This window comes from Chrysochloris asiatica, unplaced genomic scaffold, assembly GCF_000296735.1.
Source record: "Chrysochloris asiatica unplaced genomic scaffold, ChrAsi1.0 scaffold00249, whole genome shotgun sequence".
NCBI lineage: Eukaryota > Metazoa > Chordata > Mammalia > Afrosoricida > Chrysochloridae > Chrysochloris > Chrysochloris asiatica.
This window is the reverse complement of record NW_006408767.1, coordinates 46,650-55,372: the sequence shown is the minus strand read 5'-3', so window position 1 is coordinate 55,372 and position 8,723 is coordinate 46,650. Positions and strand designations below refer to the sequence as shown.

Here is an 8,723-nt window from a genome sequence, read left to right as displayed (position 1 = left end):
TATACACATGGACCTCACCAGATGGAATACATAGAAATCAAATTGACTACATCTGTGGAAAGAGACAATGGAAAAGCTCCATATCATCAGTGAAAACAAGGCCAGGGGCAGACTGTGGAACAGACTATCAATTACTCATATGCAAATACAAACTGAAGCTGAAGAACAAACAGGAAAACAAGTCCATGAGAGCGCAAATACTACTTTGAATATATCCCACCTGAATTTAGAGATCATCTGAAGAACAGATTTGATACATTAAACACTAAGGACCAAAGATCAGAAGTGTTGTGGGATAATATCAAGAACATCATACACGACAGAAAGAAAAGGTTAAAATGGATGTCAGAAGAGACAATGAAACTTGCTCTCCAGCGTAGAGATGCTAAAGCTAATGTGTCAGACTATGAAGTCATTTGAACTGCAAGGTCATTGGTTCAAGCTCACCAGATGCTCCTTGGAACCCTATACAGCTGCTATGGGTCGGAATTGACTTGACAGCACTTAACAGGAAACACCATGTATATATATGTATGTATATATGTATGTGTTTTTAAGTTAATAACTACAAAAGAGGCAAAACTGAGAATTGTTATGAATTACTAGTGAATCACTTTTAGAAAAACGTTTGGACAGACTAACACAATGGTGTATTTTTTTGATCATCTTTTATAATGGATTCTCAGTTACTTTCCTGATGGCAGTGGAGGTTGCTGTTTTGTTCCCTCATGCATGTGTGTTTTCATTCATTGTACATAATTTGGGCTAGACTGGACAATAACTAACAAGGATCAGGCAATCTGGCCTCTAATTCACCATTCAGAATCATAGCAACATCCAAGTATGGAGTAGAACTGCCCCATGAGGTTTCTAGGGCTGTAATTTTTATAGTAGAATACTGTCCATCTTTCTCAAGAGTGGCTGATCTTTCTGTTATTAGCCATGTGCTTACCCACAGCACCACCAAGGCAACTTTCATTCCTCTCCCTCCTGCCCCCCCCGCCCCTCCATGAGGACCCTATGAGTCAGAATTTCCAAGATTGTAAATCTTTATGGGAGCAGACAACATCATCTTGCTCCTGCAGAGCAGCTAGTGGGGTTGAACCACTGATCTTGTGGTTAGCAGTCCCATGCTTATCCTAGAACACCCCCAGAACTCCTTTCCAGTTCTTGGTAACTGTGAATTGAGGATAACACTTACTGATCCAATGATCTATGTATACATAAAACACCCCCAACTTTCACTGCATCATTTTCATTACACATGAGTCTGTTATTTCCAAAAGAGTCACAAGCCTGAAGGAGGGAAATTAGACTACACCTCTTAATGTGGGAGTATAAAGCATTTAAAAAAGCATTGTTTAGATTTGGAAATACTCATTGAATCACTTTTATACTTCCTCTATCCTTGGTATTATTTTAAAGGTTTAATCATTGCCCAGAGATAATTATTTTTTATATAACTGGCACTTACACAAATATTTGCTATAACTTACTGCAGGCTTTCTTCCTACATATACACATACAGGCATAATTTTAATAGATAAACTATCAAATACATATGAGATATTTTGCTTTTGTATTTTCACAATTCTATAAGGATTGTTGTGATTGAATCAAATCCTAGCTAGCAGGTCACTATGAGTTGGAACTGACTTGACAGCACTTAATAACAACAGAAGTACTTCTGGTCTTCCAAACCCATGAGGATTTGTCTGGTGGGAAATATTATTTTTCCCTCCTTAGTAAGAAATAGAAATTACTTTGTAATCCCTTTTGGAATCTTAGTGAAGGTATTGTAGTGGCCTCTCTCTGGATTATGAGCAAACCTTTGATAAAAATATCTATTCCAGTCATGATTCCTGCCTCACCATACCTTTTTTATCTTACAGGAGACTGCACATTGACTTCACACTCTGAGATCAGATACCCAGGATTGTAATCCACATTACCCTGTTCTACCAACCTCAACTTTCTAATCTTAAAAGGGTATAATAGGACTTCCAGTTTGGGGGCAGGAAAAGCAGAGACAGACAGTGAAAACTCCTCTGCCAACCCCCCCCCCAAAAAAAAAAAAGCAGAGAAAGAGTGGTCTGCAGAAAAACTGCAGAGCTTTGGATCTTATTTAAGGTTCCAGGTACCAGTTTCCCATGCCCACTGAGAAGAAATTTGCCTGTAGAAGAAAATATGGTGATTTCTGAATTGATCCAGCAGGAGAGGGCGGAGCCGCATCCAAGCAGAGGCAGCCACCCAGTGGCACCTCTGAAGGGAGAGGTGTAACCAATTATTCATGTTTTACTTTTCATTTGTCACGTTATCTCTATTCTTCACCCCAATCACGCCCTCACTGCATAGCCCAGATGCCTTCAGGTGGGCGGGAGCATACCCCCGAAAGGATCCAGCATGGCACCCCCAGTTTTCCAATGGCACAAAGAGGAAACCCACAGGCTTTTACTTATGGCATTTGACCATCAGGACATGCCCAATAGTTTAACTAGATGAGACCCTTTGCACAGCAAAGGCCAGTGAACAGTGTCAATAACAATTTTATTTTTGTTTTTGTTTCTGTCTTTGATCGTTTTGGCCTCACTCTTCTCCCAGGGGTTGGAGCTTTCTCTCCATACCTTACCCAAGAAGAGAAAGCAACTGTACCAATATAGCCAAGCTATAAGCACACCCTGTAGTACCCCACCATTTGGACAAGAGCCAAAACCAGCTGCTAGGCATTACATGTGAAAAGGGAAACCTATCTCCAGATCATATCCATCAGCAGACTCTCAGAAAGCTTAACAACAAAGCAACATACATCCATTTGAGCATTAAAAACTCACATTAACTGTTGAAAACATCCAAGAAAACACCATTAAAGTTATCAACACATGTCCAAAATCAGAAAAACTAACAGACAAATGAGCTGGAAGCACAGACTTCCCAGTAGAAGAGGAGGCTCTGTATCTGCCTGAGAAGGAATTCAGAAGAATAATGTTGAACCAAATTCAAATGCTTCAAAAATGGGTGGAGGAAAATAAGGAAGAAGTCAGGAAAGTCAGGAAAAACAACTTGCATAAAGTCCAGATGATTAATAATAAAATATCAGAAATGGACAATACACTGAATGGGCAAAGGAGCAGAATGGAAGAGATGGAAGCCAGAACCAGCGAGTTGGAAGGCAAATCTCTCAATACTGCTAAGACAGAAGAGCAAGCAGAAAAAAAGGATTAAAAAATCTGAAGAGAGTCTACGATTCATGCTGGATAACTTAAAGAGGAATAACTTAAGAATTATTGGCATTCCAGAACAGGAAAAATCACAGAAGTCCACAGAAGATATAATTGAAGAGCTTCGGGAAGAAAATTTTCGTAACATCTTGAAGCACAAGAAGATAAACATTTAAGAAGCTGGAAGAACCTCAGGAAGGATAGACACCAAAAGAAAATCACCGAGACTTATCATAATCAAGCTCTTCAAAATCAAAGACAAGGAGAGACTCCTAAAAGCAGCCAGGGCAAAGAGAAGTGTTACCTACAAAGGCAAGCAAATCAGATTAAGCTTTGACTTCTCAGAAGAAACCATGCAGGTAAGAAGGAAATGGGGAGACATATAAAACCCTAAAGGAAAAACACTGCCAACCAAGAATCATCTATCCAGCAAAACTGTCATTCAAATATGACGGTGCAATCAAAACATTCCAGGATAAACAGAAGTGAAGAGATTTTGTTAAAGTCAAGCCAGTGCTTCAAAACACCCTAACGGGAGTTCTTTGGAATAAAAACCAGCAAGAACAGACAACACCAGAAATTGACAGATGTGGCAATACCTCCTGAAACTCAGTCAATGGATAGCAGAGTTCAGAACAGAACAAAATTACAGCAATTAATTCAGAGGATTTGTGAGGCCAACCAATGATCAAAATATTAACAATGTGAAAAAAGGGAAAAATACAGCAAGAGAGATCCAGGTGGTGAGGAGGCCAAGTCAATGGCAGGATACATTAGACTGTCTTAAGTGCAAGGAAAACTTAACAAACTATAGGGTAACCCCAAAGAAAATTAATACAACACAATTTACCATGAAAATTAAGATCCAAGCAGAACAAGGAAACATTAAAACAAAGAAGAAACTGACAAGAAATAGCATAGAAAACATGAGTGCAACACAAGAAGGCATGCAGAACAAAGGAACAAACAGCACCACAAAAAATTAACATGACAGCAGTTAATCCATACCTATTGATAATTGCACTGAATGTCAATGGATTAAATGCATGAGTGAAGAGACAGACAAGAAAACAAGACCCTTCAATATGCTGCCTGCAAGAGGCACATACTGTACACACAATGACCAAAACAAACTAAACCACCATAAGAGATAAAGGAGGACACTATCTCATAAATAAATGGTCAATTGAGCAAGATGACATAACCATACTTAACATCTATGCTCCAAATGAAAGAGTACTAAGACATATAAAGCAAACCCTACTAGAACTGAAGAAAGAAATGGATAAATCTACAATTACAGTGGGGGATTTTAATATGCCACTTTTGAAAAGGGATAGAACAACCAGAAACAAACTAGACAAATCTACAGAGGAACTAAACAGCACAATGAGCCAAGTTGACCTCATAGACATGTACAAAACATTCAACTCAACAATAGCACAATATACATTCTTTTCCAGTGCACATGGAACATTCTCCAGAATTGACCATGTGTTAGGTAACAAAGTAAGCCTCCATAAATTTACAAACATCAAAATACTACAAAGCATCTTTTCAGACCACAATTCCATAAAAGTAGAAATCAATAAGAAAATCAAGGAAATAAAGCTTAATACATGGAGACTGAATAACACCCTGCTGAAGAGCGACTAGCTAATAGAAGAAATTAAAAGGGAATTCAGAAAGTTCCTTAGAAACAAACAAGAATGAAAACACAACGTACCAAAATCTTTGGGACATGGCAAAAGCAGTGCTGAGAGGACTTCTTCTTTTTGGATGTATACATTTATTGCAACAAAGAATCAAAATGAACACATTAACACAGCATATCCAGCAACCTGAAACAGACCAAGAGAGGGAACCTACAGTTACCAAGAGAAAAGAAATAATAAAGATCAGAGCAGAAATAAATGAGATAGAAAACAGAAAAACTATAGAAAGAATCAACAGGACAAGAAGCTGGTACTTTGAAAGGATTAATAAAATTGACAAACCATTGTCAAACCTAAGAAAAGAAAATGGAGAGAAGACACAATTAACATGCATTAGAAACCGCATGGGCGATGCCACAACAAAATCAAAGGATATGAAGAGTTGTAGTCCAACAAATTCAAAAATTGAGAAGAGATGGATACATTTTTAGAAAAACACAAAGAAGTCCAGGCCCAGATGGCTTCACTGGTGAATCCTACCAGACATTCAGGGAAGAGCTGTCATCAATTCTACTCAAATTGTTCCAAAAGATAGAGGAGGATGGAAAACTTCCTAATACATTTTATGAAGCAAGCATAAACCTCATACCAAAACCAGGGAAGGACGTCACTAAGAAAGAAAACTCTAGACCAATATCCCTCTTGAACATAGATGCAAAAATTCTCAACAAAATCCTAGCCAGCAGAATCCAGCAGAAATTCAAAAACATAATACGTCATGATCAAACGGGATTCAGATCAGGGATGCAAGGATGGTTCAACATTAGAAAAACAATCAATGTAATTCACCATATAAACAAGAAAGAAGAAAACCCCCCCCACACACACACAAAACCACATGATCATATCAATTGATGCAGAAAAGGCATTTGACAAAATCCAACATCCAGTCCTGATAAAAACACAACAAAATAGGAATTGAAGGGAAATTCCTTAACATAATCACAAGCATATATACAAAACCAACAGCCTACATTACTCTCAATGGAGAGAAACTGAAAGCCTTTCCTCTGTGAATAGGAAACAGACAAAGATGCCTTTTGTCACCACTCCTATTCAATATTGTGTTGGAAGTCTTAGCAAGAGCTATTCAGCAAGACAGGGAAATTAAAGGCATCCAAATTGGCAAGGAGGAAGTAAAACTCTATTTGCAGACGATATTATCCTATACGCAGAAAACCCAAAGACTCAGTAAAAAGCTACTAGACCTCATTGGAAGATTCAGGATGTAAGTTCAACATACAAAAATCAATTGGATTCTTCTATACCAATAACGATAGTGCCGAAAAGGACATTAGGAAAACAATACTATTTACAATAACTATTGTTATGATCTACATAGTCAAATGCCTATGCATAGTCAATAAAACACAAGTCAGTATCTTTCTGATATTCTCTCCTTTAAAAGCCAAGATCCATCTGATCTCAGTGATGATATCCCTATTTCCATATCATCTTTTAAATCTAGCTTGAATTTCTGGCAGCTCCCTCCCAATGTACTGTTGCAACCATTTTTTAACTGTCTTCAGCAAAATTTGACTTTCATGTGATATTATTAATGATACTGCTCTGCAATTTCAGCATTCTGTTGGGCCACTTCACTTTGGAATGGACACAAATATGGACCCTCTTCCAATTCGTTATCCAGGTGACTGTCTTCCAAATTTCTTATCATAGAAGAGTGAGTGCTTCCAGAACCCGAGTGGAGCAGCCAAGTGGGCAGCGGTGCGACCAATTCAGGGCTCGGCCTGGTGGACGAAAATGAAAACGACTCCGAATTGCCACTCTCACCTGGGGACTCCAGCTACTACCAAGATCAGGTAGATGATTTCCATGAGGCACAATCCCAGTCCGTTTTGATTAAAGGCTGGAAAGAAACAGACAATGAGGATGAAGATGAGGAGGAGGAGGAGGAAGTGCTAGCTCTTGATATTGACGATGATGATGAGGAAGATGGCAATGATGATGATGGTGCAAGCTCCGTGCAGAGCGAGACTGAGGCTTCTGGGGATCCGAGTTTGTCGTGGGGTCAGAGGAAAAAGCTTTACTATGACACGTACTATCGACCCAGGTCCCAAGGCCAGCAGAATCAGTAAGATGTAGAAGAGGAAGAAAGAGAGGAGCAGGAAGAGGCACAGCTCATCCAGCGGTGCCTAGCTCAAACCCTTGAAGAAGATGATTTTGGAGTCACCTGGTTGGAGGCCTTTGCAAAACCGACGCCCCAGTCAGATGAGGTCGGGACACAGGTTGTGAAGGATTTGACGATAAAGTTTTGGTGAAAGAGAAGCTGAAAATGCTGCAGAAGGAATCACCAGAGCTCTTGGAGTTGATAGGAAACTTGAAAGCCAGGCTGACAGAGGTGAAGGATGAGCTGGAGCCTTTGCTGCAGCTGGTGGAGCAAGGAATCATACCTCCCGGGAAAGGAAGCCAATACCTGAGGACCAAGTACAACGTGTACTTGAACTACTGTTCCAACATTAGTTTTTATTTGATCCTGAAAGCTAGGCGAGTCCCTGCTCAGGGACATCCTGTCATAGAAAGGCTTGTTACCTACAGAAAATTGATCAACGAGCTGTCAGTTGTGGATCAGAAGCTGTTTTCCAAAATTTGCCATCTACTCACGCTTAAGAATGATACTAGAAAGAAAGACTCCTGCTGCTGTCTCTGCTAATATAGATAATTCTGATGATTCCAATTTTGATGAAGAAGGTGTGCTGAAATACTACAAAGAAATATAAGACAAGCAAAAGATGAAAAGAAGAAAGCATTGAAGAGCAGGCTCTTGAAGATCAAAATGTGAAGAGAGCCATTACCTATCAGATTGCTTAAAATAGAGGACTTACACCTAGGAGAAAGAAGATAGATCGCAATCCCAGAGTGAAATCCCAGAATGAAACACAGGGAGAAGTTCAGAAGCGCCAAAATTCGAAGAAGAGGCCAAGTTTGTAGAGAGGAGCAGCGTTACAGTGGTGAATTATCTGGCATTCGAGCAGGACTTAAAAAGAGCATTAAACTTAAATAAAGCTGTTTTTGCTTAGCTTAAGGTTTTGGCAAGAATACTGAATCAATAACTTTCAGCTTTTCCCATTAAAAAAAAAAAAAGTGCTTCCAGAACTTTGTCAGTTTGTTGAAATATTTCAATTAGTATTTTGTCAATTCCTGGAGCCTGATGTTTTGCTAATGCCCTCAGTGCATCTTGAACTTCTTTCTTCAGTAGCATCAGTTCTTGATCATTATGCTACCTCTTGAAATGGCTGAATGTCAAACAATGCTTTTTGGTGCAGTGACTCAGAGTACTCCTTCTATCTTCTTATGATTCTTCGGCATCATTTGATATTCTGCCCATAGAATACTTCAATATACTAACTGGAGGCTTGACCTTTTTTTTTCCAGTTCTTTCAGCTTGAGAAATACTAAGTGTGTCCTTCTCTTTTGGTTTCTAACTCCAGGTTTTTGCACATTGCATTATAACACTTCGTCTTCTCAAGCTACCCTTTAAAACTTTATGTTCAGTTCTTTTACTTCATCATTTCCTCCATTTTGTTTTAGCTACTCTAAATTCAAGGACAAGTTTCAGAGTCTCTTCTGGTATCCATTTTGTTGCACAAAACCTCTTTGAAGTATTCCAGGGCAAAGATGTAAGTTTGAGAACTAAGGTGCACTTGACTCAACCCATGTTATTTTCAAAAGCTTCAAATGCATGTAAAAGTTAGAAAATAAATAAGACCTTAGAAGAATTGATGCATGTGAGTTATGGTGTCAGATATGAGCATTTAGAGTACCACGGACT

General features: G+C 39.0%; 1 pseudogene; it reads left to right on the top strand.

The window, feature by feature from the left end:
- The window catches only part of LOC102837917, a 17,771-nt pseudogene extending 9,816 nt beyond the window's left edge, over positions 1 to 7,955 (top strand).
- The last annotated feature ends 768 nt before the right edge of the window (positions 7,956 to 8,723 follow it).